This window comes from Lathamus discolor, chromosome 2 (assembly GCF_037157495.1).
Source record: "Lathamus discolor isolate bLatDis1 chromosome 2, bLatDis1.hap1, whole genome shotgun sequence".
In the NCBI taxonomy this organism is placed as follows: Eukaryota; Metazoa; Chordata; class Aves; order Psittaciformes; family Psittacidae; genus Lathamus; species Lathamus discolor.
The window spans coordinates 110,707,240-110,726,777 of NC_088885.1; positions in this window are offsets into that span (position 1 = coordinate 110,707,240).

Below are 19,538 nucleotides of genomic sequence, written 5' to 3' on the forward strand. Positions count from 1 at the left end.
GCAAACACCCCGCTTCAGCAAGAGCCCTCTTCGTAAACATTCGCCTGCTTGTTACCTTAGAGGACGGGCAATATTGTTTGTTGCCCCCGTGGTGGTGTCCGGATTTTTATTCATGAATCAAATGCCTTTTTTTTTTTTTCTCCCCCAGTCACGTAATAATCGGGTATCAGAAAAGACGTCACCACCCCAATTCCTCAAGGAACACAGTTCTGTGTCGTCCTCAAAGATGAGCTTATCAGGAGTCATAAAGCTTCTCATAAACACCAACTCATACCCCACCCCCCACTCCCCCCCCCCCCCCAAGAACAAAAAAAAAAAAACAAATAGGAAAAGGAAAAAAGAAACCCAAACCTAACACGCAAACAGCAACACCTGCAAAACCCCACTGCCTATCCCACAAACCTAAATGGATGATCGCCACTGTCAACTTTTACCTGACGTGGGAAGGGACCAGGGAGGCGGAGGAGGGCCGTTTGGGGTGGGCTGGGGGTCCCCGGACCTGGTGGGCTTCCCCCGCGGCTTACCTCCGCGGGGAGACGAGGAGCCGGCTCACTCCTCCCGGGGCCCAGCTGCTGGGCTCAGGCCCCCGCGGAGCTGCCCGCCGCTGTGAGCGCGCAGGCGGAGCGGCCCCGGCGCGGAACCCCTACTGCCGCTGAGATTTGGGAATAGGAGTGCCTTTTTTTTTTGCTCGAACCCCCTCTTCTTACTTCTTTTTATTGCCTTTTGGTTTTCTTTCTTTTGAAGGAATCTTGGTATTGTTCTCATTACGCAAGGCCCCCCCTCCCGCGGGGCAAACCAGCAGCGCCGTAACCGCTCCGCGTGTGCCGGTGCAGCAAAGGGGCGTGGGGGACGGTCCCCAAGGTCGCCCCATGGGAGGGTCCCACGCGGGGCCGTTGCGGCTCTCTATGGCGATGGGGGAGGTTTCCCCCCTTTCCCTTGCCCTGACCCTCCTTGTAATGAGATAGAGGTGCCCATCACAGCGCTTGGAAGAGCGGGAGGGGACGGGGACGGATGTGGCGGGGGGTGGTAAAAAAGAAAAGGAAAAGGAAAAAAAAAAGTTGATTTGCAGGAGGGACTGTGAGGGAAATCCCTTCTCTGGGGACTTCCCCGCCGCCGTGATTATTTTCCCCCAAGTGATGCTGCTGGCACGGAGCGCCGGGCGCGGACCACCGGCGGGCTGCCATCCGCTGGGATTGCGCTCGTCTCCGCGCTCTCCTCCCTCAGCGGCCGAAAATCAGCCCTTCATTTCCGAGAATTACCCAAAGAAACACAGGCTGCCATTGCTGCACATTTTAATTATTGGGATCATAAGCAGAGAGTTCAGGAAGCAGCAATAATATAGTTCTCCTGTTTCCTATTTGAATGCATTCGGTGTTACACGCTTGGATGAGTTATTCGAGCCCGAATCGATTTCTCAAAAACAACAACAACAAAAAACACACCATACAATTACATTCCTATTATGGTCATTTAAGGTTTCAAAATCTTTTTTCCGGACATAAAGGAAATTTAACGTGAATGAATTTGGTCCGGTGAAATGGCCATCGACGAAATGCCGGGGCGGGAGGGGGCACGCAGCAATAGGGACTCCGCTGTCCCATACAGGAACGGGAGGGGTCCCCGGGAGGAGAATGGACTGGGGAAGGGGACACCCGAACCGTGGGCTTCCCCATCGACGGGCGCTGGCGCACTCCCCGCTCAGAACCTGGTCGCGGAGAGCGGGGAGCTGCGGGGCTGAGCCGGCGCGGACGGTCCGTGAGCGGAGGGCGCCACCGCGCGGGCAGCAGCGCGCCTGCGGCCGTCGGGAGGGCCGGGGGTGCCCCGGTCCCTCGGGTTGTGAGGGTGGAGGTAGCACGGGACAGCCCCCGCGGGTCCCCTTAGGTCTCCCGGCCCCGGCTATGAAAGCCAAAGAGACTGGAATCAGGGGCAATACGTTTTAAGCCTGTGGCTGTTTCCACTTTCGTAAAGGTCCTTTCAGCTACTTTTTGTTTACATCGCTTCATTTCCTCTCCTCCCTCCCCAGATCCCCCACATACGAAAGTACCAGCATGCCTGAAATACTGTGCATCAGCAGCAGCACACCGATACAGCTGCCATAAGCCAGACCTCCAGTGCCACCCATGTACTGCTGCGGACGCAGGAGCAATGTTTAGGATGGTTTGCAAAAAGCACAGCTTCTACGCTCTCATGTAGGGTGAGTAACACACACATGATTCATACCAACAAAATTCTCAGGGCATCTCCATCTACTTCACAGGTGTGCGTGCACAATGCGAATGTACATGTGACTCGATTGTGATTTAGGCTGAATAAGTGAAGGTTTAAATCTGGTTGCGGTGTACAAGTAAATTTCCAGATAACTCTGTCATTTCAAGGCTGAGAGGGATTTAAGGTTTATAATATTTCCCTCTAAGGCAAACTCCTAAGGTGGCACCTAAAGAAAAGTAGTTTTTTTTCACTGGCAGAATTTCCTTCATCTTTCTCCTACCGGCTTAAGTTAGACTTTTTAATTTACCTGACTATGATATTTTAAATATCTATTTTATTAACTAGAACATTGCAATTCTATGGGCATTTCTAGAGGAGCTTACGTCCACTAAGACTTTTTAAACCTGATCAGGACTGACTGCTCTAAAACATATTGCCATCAGCTTAATTTCAAGGAACATATTTCATCATGTCCCATGATGGGTATCTTTTCTTTACCACGCCTCAGAAAACTCCTTTTTCTCTTTTCTTTTCCTCTTTTTTTCTTTTTTCCCTATTTATGTCTATTTAATAAAAAAAATACCCCGAGTAATCTATCAAACTGTCAGGAACTCTATTGGTCCATAAAGCCAGATGATACCCTCCTGCACACTTGTTGGATGCCCAGCCACTATATTCCTATTTTCTCAGTATGTCCCACTTTAGCCATGTATTTTAAAAGGAACCTGGAAAATTGTTGGACAAAGAATACATAACTTTATCATGAAAAGACACGTATTTTTCTGCCAACATAGAAAAGGATGAATTGTTCTTTCTCAAAAGCAGACAATCCTGCCAACCCAACTGTCTCTCTAACACACACACTATGGGTTTATCGTGTCTTATTACTGTCTCTCCCCAAGCCTCCTTTCTTGCTGCATTGCCTTGGGAAACCCACCGCAGACCAGTCTGCCGATGAGTACATGCCTGCATCAGCTTTATGAGCATAATACCAGGCTTCATCTTTTCTTGGCTTTCCAGCTTCCTCCTCCCTGAAAACTAGCTCCTGGGAAGGATGGACTTGTCAGAGCAGAGATGTACTCATCCATGAAGTCACTGGTGTAGTTATGGTCATCTGATAATGGATAATTAAAGGATTGCCTGGCAGAAGAACAGAAGTTATTAAAGCTCAAGCAGGCGAAGCCAGGGCTTGGCGGACATCTCAGCACTTCCAGCTGATACGTGGCAGCCGTGACAGAGGTGGGAAAGCCCCGCTTTCCTCACCGAGGCTAGGCAGCAATCAACTGAGGGAGAGAGAGCGCTGAAGCATTTCATTCAGAGTTGGTTTTAATTTTATTAAACCATCCCCTCTTGAGCCTTCTCTAAGTAAAAGCAGCAAAATGTTTAGGCACGCTCTGGAAAGCACATACATCTGTGTGCTTCCTCACGTCTATCACAGACCAAAGCAGCAAAGCTGTAATGCAGACAGGCTGCTTACCCAGGGACCTTCTGTGCAGCAGGTACAAACCATGGGAAAAATAGAGAGCAACAGCCAGGGACAGCTCTCTCAAGACATGAGAGAGACAAGCCTTGCCTGGTGGATGGGGCCCTTGCCAGTGTCTTCACAGGTGACCACCAGATGTTAGTAAAGTCTCAAAGGATATCACAGATAATTCTTTGCTTCCTTTTATCGCCTCAATTATATTTCCATGCAAACAACTAGAAAACATTCTCAAGTATATGCACTCTGAGGAAAAGGGCTGGGATTTTTTGTTTCTTTTATGTTCTGAAGTGAGGAGGCAGGACAGTGTTTCCCAAGACAGCAGTGTAGGAGCACGAGGAGTGCAGTCATCCAGCTTAGCGCTCACGGTGAGAGACAAGGTCAGTGGATTGCCAACATGGAAGCTTGGTATTCAGTCTTACATGGTGGGCGTCCTCCTCCTCCTCTTCAGTAAATGAAGCCAGATGACTACGACAACACAAAAGCAAAGGAAGAGTCATTCACATCCGAACACAAAGGCAAGAAAAGCACTTCTAGAGGAATGAAAGACGAAACAGTGAACTCAGTTCCACAAGGAGGTACCACCACGCTATGCATGTGACAGATAATTTCCTTGGCTGATCAATAGATACATTAATAATCTCCCGTCTTTCACCAACGCAAATTCATATTCTGCAAGAAAACAAAAGAAAATCCTTGATGTTTTATGACAATGGCTCTTCGATTGATCATTTATATGAAAATTATAAGTTTCCTAAATTATGAAAGGCAAACAACAACAAAAAAAATCACCTTTTGAAGATTTAATATTACAAAGGCCTTTTCTACACTAAAGCCAGCAAGCTACAAAATGCCACTAAAGATCTTGCTAGTCCACAGGGGAGAATAAAAGACTTTAGCACTGGCAGCAGATCTAGGTCTATTCCCACTCTCACTTCCATTTGGTCTTGTGCTCAGGGAAGGGTAAATCCTTAAGCAGATTGAACATGCAAAGTTTCACAGAGTGCTGCCAAGCTATAGTAATTAATACTGGACACAAAATGACCACAATATCTTTGTGTTCCAGGTGGCTTTAGACACAGCTGTAACCCAGTATGAATGGCAAGTACTGGTTTTGTACCCAAATGTAAAAGGATTTGGGGTACACTTTTAGAAACAGTGGGGCTGCCACATGCCTGTCTCCAAAACTAAAATCCATCTGTAGTTCTGAGGTATCACTAATGGCAGAGCTAAAGTTATTCATAGTTTAGATTTACCAGAAATAGTTGGAACAAATTAATAATGAATTAGAACATTTCTTATCATCACAGGAGCAAGAGGGAATAAATAGAATCATCCATATTTTCTTATTACAAAACAGTGTGCAGCCTATTACCAAACACTAATTTTGTGTCGCTTGTGCTGGAAAACTGTTGAAGGGTCCCTGGCTCCTGACAGCGCTGCTTAATTCAGTCTGACGGGGGCAAGGCTGTGCAGAAGCAGGCCAGGGTGGGCAGGTGAGGACCATCCCAACAGGGGTGAATCCCAGCCTGCCGGAGCTCAATAGTTCCAATTAGCCACGCTAAAGACAACAGAGACAGGTTACACAGAGCACAGTAAACATCAATCAGGTCCGCATATTGTGATGAGAGAATAACGAATTCTGTCTCATTCAGGAAAAAAGACATAAGCCTGTCCTCAGTGGCTCGTGCACCCTGCAGTGCAGTGTCTGCCTTGTGGGGCTGTAGTCCATGCTGGCCACAGCCAAAATGGCACTGAGCGTGGGAGCCCTTCGTACAGCTTAGTTCCTCATTTTGTGCACAGTGAGCAACGGTGAGAGCTCCCACATCCCTCTGCAGGGCAGGAGCGGCCCTGCTTGGCCAGAGGCATAGCTCCAGAAACACAAAGCATGTGGGATGAGACCAGGGTTCTGAGTTTGCTGGCCTCTGTGCCAGGAGTTGACTGGACAGCAGACATGAGGGCTGTGAGCCAGACACCAGAGCCAGGAACCAGCACACTCTTTTTTGGCTGCGGCCATAACTGGGCTCGCAGAAAGCACGGGGACATTTGGACAGTGGCTGTCCCCAGAGAGGTCACGGGTTGCATCAGCTGCATCAGCAGCGCGCACTGACAGCCACTTCTCTGGCTTTGTGAGACCAGGGGCTATTTTAGCACCTGATTGCCTTTAACTGTCAGTTTCTGGGCTTCCCGGGCTCTGAAACATGCCACAAGCAGCATGAAATTAATATCTAACTGCATACATGACACACTGGAGGATGTTTAAGGGCCAAAGTCTCCAATCATAAGGCAGCATCACTGTTTTTAAACATTTTTTTATCCATTTAACTTCAATAAAGTACTTGGGCATACTTAGCCTAAAAGAAATGGGCAATTCTTAGTTTTTACGTTTAAAGATGGCACAAAGAATTTTTTGTGTGTGGCCTTATGGCCTGATCCACCTCTATCCTCTAATAAAATGTATTTCTGCAACAGCTGAGGCAATTAATCACTTAAATACAATTGGATTACAATCTCCATTACTTAAACATCTTTAAAGTCAGGCTTGCTGTCTTTCTAAAAGATTCCAAGCTATCGAGCCATTCTTTGCCCTCCTTTATTCAAAGGTCAGGCTGGATGTTGGTAATGGCCTCTTGTAATGTCAAAAATTGGTCTCTGACCCTTGTAATGCCACAGGAAAGACTCTCACTGATTTCAGACAGAACTGCACTAGATTTTTTGACCTTTCTCATTAAGAATGAAGATTGTCTGCAGAAACTCCTATGTGATTTCCTAACTCCAGGTACGTGTCTATTAAGCTCATTATGTAAATACTGCTGTCTTTGGTCCTCTTTGAATTTCATAGGAATTTACAGAGCTCAAAACAACCAGAAGTTACTAGGACATTGCAAGACTGAACCTTCTCTTTTCACCCCCCAGTCTGTGTTGAATCCCCAGAGGTACCTGTCTTTGTCAACAGGACAGCAAAATAATATAGCTATGATAGTCTGTAGAAATGTTTAAAATCCTGAAACTTCAATATGATATTTTTCACTGTAATGAAATTCCCCTTCCTGATGCAAATATATTATTGATTTTGTAGTTAAAAGTAAAGTTGCAGAAAAAGTAGTTAATTGCATATAAGTTGGGGTGGTTGTCTGACATAGAATAGAATAGTTAGGGTTGGAAAGGACCTCAAGATCATCTAGTTCCAACCCCCCTGCCATGGACAGGGACACCTCACACTAAACCATCTCACACAAGGCTTCATCCAACCTGGCCTTGAACACTGCCAGGGATGGAGCACTCACAACCTCCCTGGGCAACCCATTCCAGTGCCTCACCACCCTAACAGGAAAGAATTTCCTCCTTATATCCAGTTTAAACTTCCCCTGTTTAAGTTTTAACCCGTTACCCCTTGTCCCGTCACTACAGTCCCTGACGAAGAGTCCCTCCCCAGCATCCCTATAGGCCCCCTTCAGATACTGGAAGGCTGCTATGAGGTCTCCACGCAGCCTTCTCTTCTCCAGGCTGAACAACACCAACTTCCTCAGCCTATCTTCATACGGGAGGTGCTCCAGTCCCCAGATCATCCTCGTGGCCCTCCTCTGGACTTGTTCCAGCAGTTCCATGTCCTTTTTATGTTGAGGACACCAGAACTGCACACAATACTCCAGGTGAGGTCTCACAAGAGCAGAGTAGAGGGGCAGGATCACCTCCTTCGACCTGCTGGTCACGCTCCTTTTGATGCAGCCCAGGATATGGTTGGCTTTCTGGGCTGCGAGCGCACACTGAAGCTGGCTCATGTTCATTTTCTCATCGACCAGCACCCCCAAGTCCTTCTCCGCAGGGCCGCTCTGAATCTCTTCTCTGCCCAACCTGTAGCCGTGCCTGGGATTGCTCCGACCCAGGTGTAGGACCTTGCACTTGTCGTGGTTGAACTTCATAAGGTTGGCATCAGCCCACCTCACAAGCGTGTCAAGGTCCCTCTGGATGGCATCCCTTCCCTCCAGCATATCAACCAAACCACACAGCTTGGTGTCATCGGCAAACTTGCTGAGGGCGCACTCAATCCCACTGTCCATGTCAGCGACGAAGATGTTAAACAAGACCGGTCCCAACACCGATCCCTGAGGGACACCACTCGTTACTGGTCTCCAGCCAGACATCGAGCCATTGACCACAACTCTTTGTGTGCGGCCATCCAGCCAGTTCTTTATCCACCGAGTGGTCCATCCATCAAATTGATATCTCTCCAATTTAGAGACAAGGATGTCGTGTGGGACAGTGTCAAACGCTTTGCACAAGTCCAGGTAGATGACATCAACTGCTTTACCCTTGTCCATCAATTCTGTAGCCCCATCATAGAAGGCCACCAAATTGGTCAGGCAGGATTTCCCCTTAGTGAAGCCATGCTGGCTGTCTCCAAGCACCTTGTTGTTTTTCATGTGCCTTAGCATGCCTTCCAGGAGAATGTGCTCCAAGATTTTGCCAGGCACAGAGGTGAGACTGACTGGTCTGTAATTCCCCGGGTCTCCCATTTTCCCCTTCTTGAAAATGGGGGTTATATTTCCCTTTTTCCAGTCGCCGGGAACTTAACCTGACTGCCATGATTTTTCAAGTATGATGGCCAGTGGCTCAGCAACTTCATTTGCCAGCTCCTTCAGGACCCGCGGATGGATTCCATCAGGTCCCATGGACTTGTGCACGTTCAGATTTTGAAGACAGTCTCGAACCAGATCCTCTCCTACAGTGGGCCCAAGGTCTTCATTCTCACAGTCCCTGTGTCTACCTTCTAAGACCTGGGTGGTGCAGTCACAGCCTTTGCCAGTGAAGACCGAGGCAAAGAAGTCATTCAGAACCTCAGCCTTCTCCAAATCCTGTGTAGCCAGTTCTCCCGAAAGCTTCCTCACGGGGCCTATTTTTACCCTAGTCTGTTTTTTGTTTGCTACGTACCTGTAGAATCCCTTCCTATTATCATTAACATCCCTGGCTAGGTTTAATTCTAGCTGGGCCTTAGCCTTCCTAACCTGGTCCCTAGCTTCCCGGACAACATATCTGTACTCTACCCAGGCCACCTGTTCTTGCTTCCATTTTATATAAGCCTCTTTTTTCCTTTGAATTTTCCTCAGCAGCTCCTTATCCATCCAAGGAGGTCTCCTGGCCCTCCTGCTGCACTTCCTTCTAGTTGGGATGTAACGCTCCTGAGCTTGTAGCAGGTGATCCTTGAATATCAACCAACAGCCTTGGGCCCCCCGGCCCTCCAGGGCTATATCCCATGGAACCTTACTAAGCAGGCTCCTGAAGAGGCCAAAGTCTGCTCTTTTGAAGCCCAGGGCAGTGAGCTTGCTGCACGCTCTTCTCACTGTCCTGGGGATCTCAAATTCAACCATCTCGTGATCGCTGCATCCAAGGCTGCCCTGGAGTACCACATTCTCAACAAGCCCTTCCCTGTTGGTGAGCACATATTTTACTCTGCAACAAAATATTCTAAGTCTCAGCAACAGTTGAGATTGTTTCAGAATGTATATATTCCTTTTATTTAACTATCTGAAATTAATGTTTTACCACTGGATAATGAACTTATTTAGCTTCTCTGATTTAAAATCGGAGGGTGACAGGAATTTGCTCTGAAACACAATAGGCAAGAAGTATGAGCAAGAAATTACAGAAGTAACATCTTATTATCTAATGCTAGCAATTAAAGATGGTTTGTCTTTTGGGTTTGGGTTTTTTTATTTTTAATAAGGATGCCAAAGTGAGATACCTTTTTATCTGTCACTTACCCCGTGGGGGAAAAAGTAATTTAATCACATGCAAAAGAAAGCTATTGTCAAGAGCATTATTTATTCAAACTTCTATGGAAAGTGAAAAACTCTGGTTTGAATATATCTCCTGACCTTATCTCCTCAGATCAATTCTACAAGATCTGTTCTGAGCCAGGGATTGCTTCTGATGTACTGTTCACGTCCACATATCCTGTTTCATTCCTCCAACTCCTAATGTAGAATATCTTTATGTAATTATCCCAGAGCCTGAACTACAAGGTAGATACTGGGTATATGGGCATAGAATTCTGTTTGTGAAAGGGGCAAATATTTGTTCAGTACTGAGAAAATTATGCTAAAAAACCCATGCCATAGATCTAGAAAACAAAAGTTACCTTTTTTTCTAGATGAAAGATGAGCTGCATGTGGTCTGATGATGATATGCCTGTACTTATTGTAGGTTCTTCATATCTATAAAATATGCTTCAATTACATAATAATTTTCATCCAAAAGCATTACTACTAATCTCACAATTCTCTTATAAGTCATGTACTTGTTAATGTATTACATTTACAGTATGAAACACAGCAAATCCGGTGAGTCCCTCGGGAGCACATAGGTAAGAACCAGAATAGCTCTAAAATAAATATCTCACCCTACTGATGTCAAAGGCAAAGATCCTAATGACTTTAGTGGGGTCAGACAATCACTTTTGTTAATCCGACTCCATTTTTTTTGCCAGTGGTGAAGGTTTACTTCTCAGGAGTAACACCTCACGCGTCTCCAAACACTTAATGCCGTTAAGCTATAAAGTAAATACCTGCTGATGCGCTCTGTCATGGATTCAGGGGACTGTAGTATTTAGTCCCTATGAAAAGTGATTTTAGTTGAAGAAATTCCAGTGTCATTCTCCCCAAAACAGTAATTGTTGGGTGACGGCCTCCAACAGTGCCTGTAGAAATCAGCATCACATAAATTGCAAAGAAAACTATGCCTCCAAAGAAGAAAATGTACAGTGAATGACATGAAACTCTAGTGAATTCCTGCAGTTGTTGTTAGTTTGAAGATGATTAACAACCTTGAACTAAACTAAAAATAATTAAAAGCACATTACTCATCCTCAGAGAGCAAGGTAATCAAAGGGGACTTTGCAACCAAGGAAAAGCTGTCCTTCAAAAGAAATCTTTCCCCATCTTCCAGTGTTGATTAGTTAACAATACTGCTAGTCATTACACTCAGTATAATTGGTGTCCTTCCTTGATTTTTGTGGGGGAAGAAGAGGCAGTAAGGAGAGCTGAATCACGAGTTTTCTTCACATTTTTTTCTTAATGAACAATAGTGTGCACTGCTGTTCTGGAACACAACATCAGGTAGTGTCAGCACAGTCACTGGAGAGTATTAGAAAGATGACAGAAGTTCCAAAGCGTTGATCCACAGGCTAAAAGCATAAATTTGCTCTTAGGATGTGGAGCATAATGCCCAAAGATTCCTCCTGTTTTCAAAGTCTTCATTTGGTAGTTAGTTAAACCTATAGTAAAGGTTATACATATAGTTAACATTGTTGAACCTATATTAAATACTTTTATATTAAATACTTTCTCAGGATCATTCCTCCCCATTTCTATAGACACCACATGACAGGAGACAAAACACCCCAGAATGCATGATTCATGGTCATAAAATTTAGGAATGGTTAACTGGAAACAGAGCTGCATATATATATATGGAAACAGAGCTGCATATGTGTATATATATATATATACTACTAATCCTTGTAGTATTCTGCACTGCGCTCTGTTAGTCCTAAGCCTAAATGAGCCTGCAATGAAAGGAAAGCTCATATTGAAGAAGAAAATAGCTTCTGTGCTCCAGTTAGGTGATATAAAACTGAAAGGTCACAGAGATATTAAACTCAATTTTTTTGAACGAGTAAGAAATGGAGAAAAGGCAAGGGGGTTGCAGGTTTCTCTTTTCAGATGTTTTTGTGGAAGGAGCAGTGGAGTAAAGCCAGGTATGGCTCTAATTCCACAGATCTGTGAACAAAGCACTTACTGTTGCTTTAACTCACAGCTACTGTCTTACTTTTGCAGAGTGCTGTATACCTGTAACTCCCAATGAACTACTAGATGTCACTAATATCCTTACATGGCCTCAAGTCCTGTTTAGAAATGCAGCAACTTTTAAATATGTAAATACAAGGAACGAGAGTGTTAAATGTTTGCCTTCCTTGGGACTGGGCTGTTAATGGCAGCTGCATAGTACCAGGTGTAGGAACTCTTTATTTCACATTATCTTATACCTTCAGGTTGTTTTCTAAGTGAAATGTTCAGGCAGGGGTACAAGGAAAACTTTCTAGGGGTAAGAGCTTTGAACTACTCTTTCAAGGCGACCAGCAGAAACTGTACCTCCAACAAAACCTCCTAATCATCATTTCTACAAAGCACCTGAAAGTAGGTTTTTTAGGAAAACACTGACTGTGAATGAAGCAGTACTGCACAGGAAACAGTAAAATTCATACAGATGTATTTCAAAGAGGCCTTGCGACAAAAAGCCTTTTGTAACCCAGATTCCCTCTCTTTCCGTCATATCTTCAACACTTGTTTTTGCTTTGGCAAAAGCTACAGCAGTACAAGATGCATCTATCTGTCCTATCCCATCCCATCCTGTCTTGTCCACCCCCAACCAGCCATAACCTGCTAAACGTCACAGATGCATCATATACAACTGAGGTATAAACCAAGGAGGGGTTTATCTGTGAGAGGCAAAAACAGTTTTACTCCCACCGTAGCATCACCAAGGTGTCAGTGCAGAAGACTGTTGCAACCTTCTGTGTCAGTGATTTTCTCATTTTGCCGTCTGTTAGATATGTTACAGACTAGGTGGAGAGCAGCAATAGTAGAAGAGCTGATCTGGGAACATCTGCTGCTCACTTGGGCTCTCATGTCCCCATTCTGTGAGACCTGATGCAGCTACATGAGTGCTGTGGGCACAAAGGGTATGCTCACCCTAGCAGACACCAGGCTCTGCCTAACATAGCCAAGGGCTTGATGTTTTACAGAGGTTGTGAGGCATCTTCAGACACCACTGACTGAATGACAACAGGAAGGAAGCATTTGTGCAGGAGTAGGCATACACCCTGGCCAGTCTTTATGTAACCAAACTGAGGAATAGCAGCCCCAGGGACATAGCAGCCCTGGCTTTTGCACATAACAATCCTCAGAGACACCCTGAACAGCTCTGTGAGCCGGGAGAGATGAGCAGAGGAGGGACGAGAACGCTGCCAGATGCTGCTTCGTTCTGCAGAGAGAGCACAAAGCCACCATGCCACCTTGTGGCTGCTGCGCTGCAGCTGGCACAGGGGATGCCATCCCCCTCCTCCTCCTCCACAGGCAGGCTCTTCGAATAAAACCACTTTGCCTCCCGCAAGCCGCGGGGACGTCAATCTATCACTATCGGGCGGGTGTGACCCCTCGCTCGGAGTATCTCCTTCAGGCACATTAAGGGGCCTGAGTCATCCTGAGGAGCGCTAGGAAGAAGTAAGCGGTCTCCAAGGTGAGCGGGGGCAGGCACAAGTGCCGATCCCGCCGGTTCTACCCGCAAGCCGCATGGAAAATCGCCTCTCGGGTTTGGTACATGGTGTTCTAAGTGAGCTCCATGGCTGGCCATGGCGAGAAAAACATTTTCGTGTTCTCTCCCAGTGCATTATGAAAACCCACTAAAAGGAACTTTTCGCACCACAAAACCTTTTAAAAGGATTCTGTCAACACAAAAGCAACATTGACAACAATTGCCTTTAAAATTACTTGAGCCTTCAAACTCCTGAAGACACTCCTTTTTTTCCCCCTTTTTTTTCTAGTTTTCCAGACTTCTCTGAGGCTTCAGAGAAATGTTTTATTTAATATATCATGAGATTAATTCCCATAACAATTTTTAAAACAATCTGTAAACATATTCTTCACAAAATGGATATTCAAATGTGTGGATCTTTGCCTCAGTAATAATCTAAATTTGCTGTAGGGAAAAATTAACAGAGATACTGAGAGGAATATGAGTCCCATTAATGCATGATGCCCATGGCCCAGGTCACATCTCCAAGTGGTTAGTGTTCTCTGCTGTATTTTCTTCCTCCTCTTCTTTAGCCTTCATCCCCATGTGTCAGCATCCTGGCACTGGATGATAAGAGATACAAAGCTGATTTGTGTAACAGATTTTCCTCCACTTCTGATGATATTAAGAGGCAAGTTGCCTCACAGAGAGCAATGTGCCTGTCTCATATACTTCAAGTACAGTGCTACCATTGCTGTCTCTGGGAAAACATATGGATGGGCCACTACTTTCACCTCTTTCTTGGCAGTTAGAGAAGTAATTTTTCTTGAAAAGGGGTAGGCAGTCAGAGCTCTGTCTCCTGAAAGTTCTCCCTTGGCTCGCATTCTGATAATCTCATTACTGTAAAACTTGTATAAATGCTTCCTATCAAGCAATTTCATCACAGAAATTTGCAAGTCAAACCAATTAGTTTATAAATTACCAGTTTTCCATATTTTGGAGATTACTTACAGCTCTGGTTACTGCAGCATGCAGGTAAGAAAGAATAAACTAGAAGTTCTTAGTGCTGGTACTGCTGAGAAAGAATCATGTGGTATTACAGTAGGAAGAACCCACTGTTTTGGAATAGTACCAACAACCAGCTTATTTTGTGTTTTAAAAGGTTTTTATTTGTTCATTCAATAGGAAGCATCAAAGATGTTAATAGCTAAAAATTAATCATCCTGCTCCAAAATATCCTGCTTCCAGAAATAATCATGAAAGTGATAAAACCATGGGTCAGCTGTTGCTTTGCAAAGAGATTTTAATCTTTACCAAGAGGGCAATCCACAGCTCTCATCAATACCTTGGCAAGCAGAGAGTAGCCAGCCTGGCTGAACAGAGAGTTAAAATGACACTTCGGATGTTCAGAACTAATCCTGTAAAAACACTGGAGCTCAGGTTGACAGCCACCACTGACACTTGTCAGTAACAGTTACTTTGCAATATTACGCAGTAATGGATCCCAAAATGGCTTTATTGTTTTGACCTAGTATCATGAATTTAGAGGCAATCCCTGGGGAATATCCTTTCATTAAGACATAGCTATGAAAAATGCAAAATGCTTAATATAAAGTTCAACTCTGGTGGGGTTTGGGTTGGGGTTTTGGGGGGTTTGGTTTTGATTAGGTTTGGGTTAGGTGTTTTTTTTTTTTTAGGATTAAAACAATGCGTCCAAGAAATAAGCAAAACCCCTTCAACTGGTGCCATACTAAAGAACTATACAAGGACTGCAACATACTAACCTTTGAAGAGGAGCCATATGGAACATTCTGTATTTGAAGAACATTAACTGCGGATTGTGTGGAAAAGTCTAAAATAAGGACATGACTAAGCTGGCCTCTTTAATCACTAGAAAAAGAAACAAAACGGAAAATATCCACCTTCCAGGCCCCACCCTGTGCAGAGCCCTGGAAAACAAACCCAGCCGCACCAGCAGTCAAGCTTTCCTGTATTATCTTCCCAGGGGGTTGATTGCACTGTCCTTATTGTGGGTGACTGCTTGAGGTCCAAAATCCTTTACACTGTAGTTATTCCTCAGAAATCCAAACATGATTAGAAAAGCAGAAATATATGGTGGTAGACAGTATACAGTAAGGCCTACAGAACCAACTGTTCAGAACTGCCAATCAGGAGGGGTGACAAAACAAGGCTACCAGCATGCCAGCTGTGGAGTTTATGATTTTCAAGGCACCTTTTACAAAAGGAGCAGGAAAGTAGTTCAGAACTCAGAAAACCACTGCAGTATCACATCTGTTTCTCTCAAATAGGCGATTTTCAGCATTATTTCCAATGCAAAAAATCCACATATTCTTGAAGTACCGTTCACCAGAACACATTATCTTCTAATCTATTTTTTAAGAAGTTCTAGTTTTATCTTGCACACAGGATTTGATCAAAGAATGCTTGAAAGTTATCTTCTGAAATCAGCAAAAGCCTTTAAGCATTCTAAATAGGTGATGGGTTTGTTTCATTCACATTTCTACCTTGCATTACTCTAAAATAAATGAAGAACAAGAAATGTTCTTCCAATATTGGCTTATTACACTGACAGAGAGTTTCCCAATGTTCCCCTCACTTTTTATTCTTATTATCATCAAATCACAATGTACCAGCTAGTACAGGCAGTGTATTATGCTGGGCACTGTACGCACCTGTTGGAAACAGCTCTCATCCACAGGCTTCACAATGAAACAGAGAAGACAGGCACAAACGAGAAACTGTAGGCACAGGAGGGATTGCTTTTCCTGTGATTATAGCACAAAATTGGTCTTAAAGTAGGAGATAAACTCCACGTTTCCCAGTCTGCTGTTCTGTCTCTTTCAGCATGCTACTTTGCGGTATACAACTGGGCTGGGATTTTTCTTTCTCTTTTATTTTTTATAATTTGGGGGTTTACTAAGGCTTGGGATCATTGGCAAATTCCAGCTGGAGATCGCAGGGAATGTTGTCTGTTAAATGCAAGTCCAATGTCTCTGGCCAAATTTGTGCCTGCCAGCTAACCAGGGATATTTCTGTGGTGCTAACTACTGTGCTTGAGGTGTTCACACCTGCAACAGAGGTTGGATTGTATAGACATTTTTTCCCCTTCAATTTTGATAAACAAGCATTCCTGCTGCTTGCACTCCTGTGGGGAATTCACATTCAGCATTATAATTTCCAGTTCCTCAGCCTATAGAGTACTGTTGACGTTTTATTTCATAGCTGACAGAAGAGCATGAAGTGATTTTTTTACCTCAGAGCTGGTAAATCTTCTCAGAGGCCTTAAGGAAGAAACAATATCAAGCTATGTAAGAAAAAATGGAATAGTTCACATGAAAATTGCATATATCCTTATTTTTACAACTGCAGTGAAGGTCAGCTGGTATTAAAGATGACATATACTGATCCATATCTCACTTTATATTCTAATTACACACACTACTGCAGTCTGGCAAAAAATACCCTTCTGTAACAATGTGTTGAACCTTCATCCTAGTCACATAACTTACGTTGGAAACTGTTCTCAGGTTAAAATGCTTTAAAGATGAAAGAACTGCATACTTACACGTTTTATTGCATTCATGGCATTACTATAAGCTTAAACCTGAAGTGAACATTTCTTATGTTGAACTGGAATCTGAACTGAGAAACTTTTTAGCAGTAGATCTTCTTCACTTCTACTGAAAGCTTCAGCCCTGAGGTGATGAAATCACCCTGAATGCCACACGGAGAGAATGCCATTCAGTAAGCAGTGATTTTCTAGTTGGAAAGACCAAGAAAGTAATTTGTGGCCTATTACATCTTTAATGCAGGACAGAGTTTAGTCATTTTGGACAGAGATAGATTAGATGTGTCTGAGTGAGTAACCTGAGGGCAATTCATTAATTAGGGAGAACATGCAGCTGTGTATGAGTAAAATTAGGAAGGGAATGCATTTGCAGATACATGAATGACAGCATCAATGATTCCTTCTCAATATTCCTGTTTACGCTGTCATAAAAGCTTGACATTTTTCTGCCAATTGATCATTTGCTTTTGGAGACTTTAGAGGTGGCTGTGTAAGTACAGGTGGATGAACTCAGCACAACTAAAATCCTGTTCCAAATTGCATTTATTCAGCTCCTCATGGTTCACTTCAGAATGGCAGTGCATGGTGTTTTGGCCAAATCAAAAAGTGTGGTTAATTGACATATGAAACTAAGTTTGGGAGCTGAATGTCCTTTTTTATAGGTACCCAGAGCACAGGTGGAAGGTGATAAGCAAAATAAAAGATCAGACTCAGCAGTGAGAGAGATCAGGAAGTGAAATAATGTTTATGAAGCTATAAATATCTGGTGCTGTCCTCCAATTTGCAAATTTCTGATGAATAAGACAGAAATCTATTTAACCAATACCACCACAATAATGAATATCATTATACCACTGTTCTCCTGAGAAAATTATTGTTTAGAGACTACAGATTGAGACAGTTTGAAATTAGCTGTCCTTAAACATGATGGAAGAGGAGGAAGGGTTGACAGCGCAGTACATTCTCGTTTAAAAGGTTTTCCTTTATATCAGTGTGCTTCAAAACTCAGACATGTTCTTTAATTTGCATTTAATGTCATCACTGACAGAAGATAGAGAGGGGAAGAGAAAACAGCTAAGCAAGCAGAATTGCAAAATTTTCACTTTAACATCAGAATTGAGCATATCGATATTTTCCTCCATGTGCTTTACAAATGAAAAGGTCACAGTTCCCACATTTAGACCATCTAGAATCTGCTTTGAGATTCTAAAACATTAGAAAGAAAAAATCTTAATATGCTGAATTGTCTACGCATATCTCATGCCTTGAAAGATTATCCAAGGTATATGACCTAAAAACAGTACAGCGAAGTCCTTAGATATCAGATGCAGCAAGTAGTTTTCTTTGTAGGCAAAGAAAGGAATGTAGCTTGATGCTGTTGGTGCTATTGTTCCCTACAATGATCAGGAGTATCTCTAGTTGAGATACTCTTTAATCCCCAACCAGCTCAACTTTCAATTCCCATCCCCCTCCCCGCCCCAACCAAAAACATTTGCAGTGAGGACAGATGATGAAATTTAGAAAGGCAAATAGTGAGATTGATGGTAACACTGAGAAGGAGCCACAGCTGAAAGGGTAGGAGTTTTAAAGGTCAGGCTCAGGTGTGTTGCCAGAGTTGGAGTTTACACAATAGACTCATTTGCCATGTCTGGTGAAAGGTTAGCACTATTAACTTCTGTATCAGAAATCACTCAGATGTAATACAGGCTTAGTCCATCCATGTATGGGAACAAATCTTTTTTATGGAATCCAGGATTATTTTGACTGAGTTTAATTGAACATTGTAAGTTAACTTTCATTCAGGACTACACATCGTATTTTAGGAGCCTGATGTCAAGGAAAAAGGTGCACATTATTAGACTTTCAGAAATACCCATCTCCCACTTGGGCAACAGATAAGGTACCCAGATTTTTACTCACTTGGAATTGGGTGGCAGATTTATTTGAAAATCTGGACTAAAGCACTGCAAAGGTAAGTTTGTAAGGTCTTGAAAACCATTACCTTTTTGCAAGGGGGTGCTGAATCCTCTTGATAATCTGTCTCTTAGTAAGTAGTTGAAAACCAATATGTTCAATGGCATGCAGAAGAAACACTATGTCAGAAAAGATAAATCATAACACATTATTAGAGAAATATTTTGACATGGGCATGTGCCGAAAGGCTCTTAAGCATCTGAACTGTCAGAAGTTAGCATTCCTTTTTTTTAGCGTTTAATTTTGATTTCACAATAAAAGCCTATAAGACATCACAGCAGTGTCAGTTAGTTGGAATGGAAGCTACATATAAAAAAAGATGTAAAGAATCATATAACAGAAATGCCTAAAAGGAAATCAGGCACTATTAACAAATTCTGTATGGGTCTGACAAAAAAGGGCACAGGAGAATTACTTAAGTTGTGTACGTACTCATGGGAAAACATGCTTACAAAACTTAAGATAGAAAACCGAGTATAAAATCCTTCAGCTACCATAGTTACTTTGGTATAGTTTGGATGGACCTCAGGTTAGCAATTTTGAATGTATCAGAGTGATAAATAAAATCCTTGGCAGAATGTAAAACTGTGATAGCTTTAAAGAGAAATTCCTTGAGGAAATCTGAGAGGCAGAACAGATGTTCCGCTTTTCAGATAAATGTGTTCAGTAAACCCGTGTATTCGCTGTTGTTCAATTGAAGAACCATACATCCTCCATTTTCACAAGGTGAAGGAGACACTTGTTTACTGATGGAAGGGAGTTAACGGTTACTCCTTCTTTTTCAATAAATATTTCATTATATAACTACAAAGAGCGACAAATGAAACCTCCAAAGACAAGCTAATGGTCCAAAGCTTAATGGTTCTTTACAAAGCAAAGGACATATGACAGTTCTTTCCCACATTTGCTTAAAATGATTAAGCACATTCCGGGAAACAAAAAGGAATCTTATTCTGGTAAATTACTTTTGCAACATCAAGAAAAAAAATAGACTTC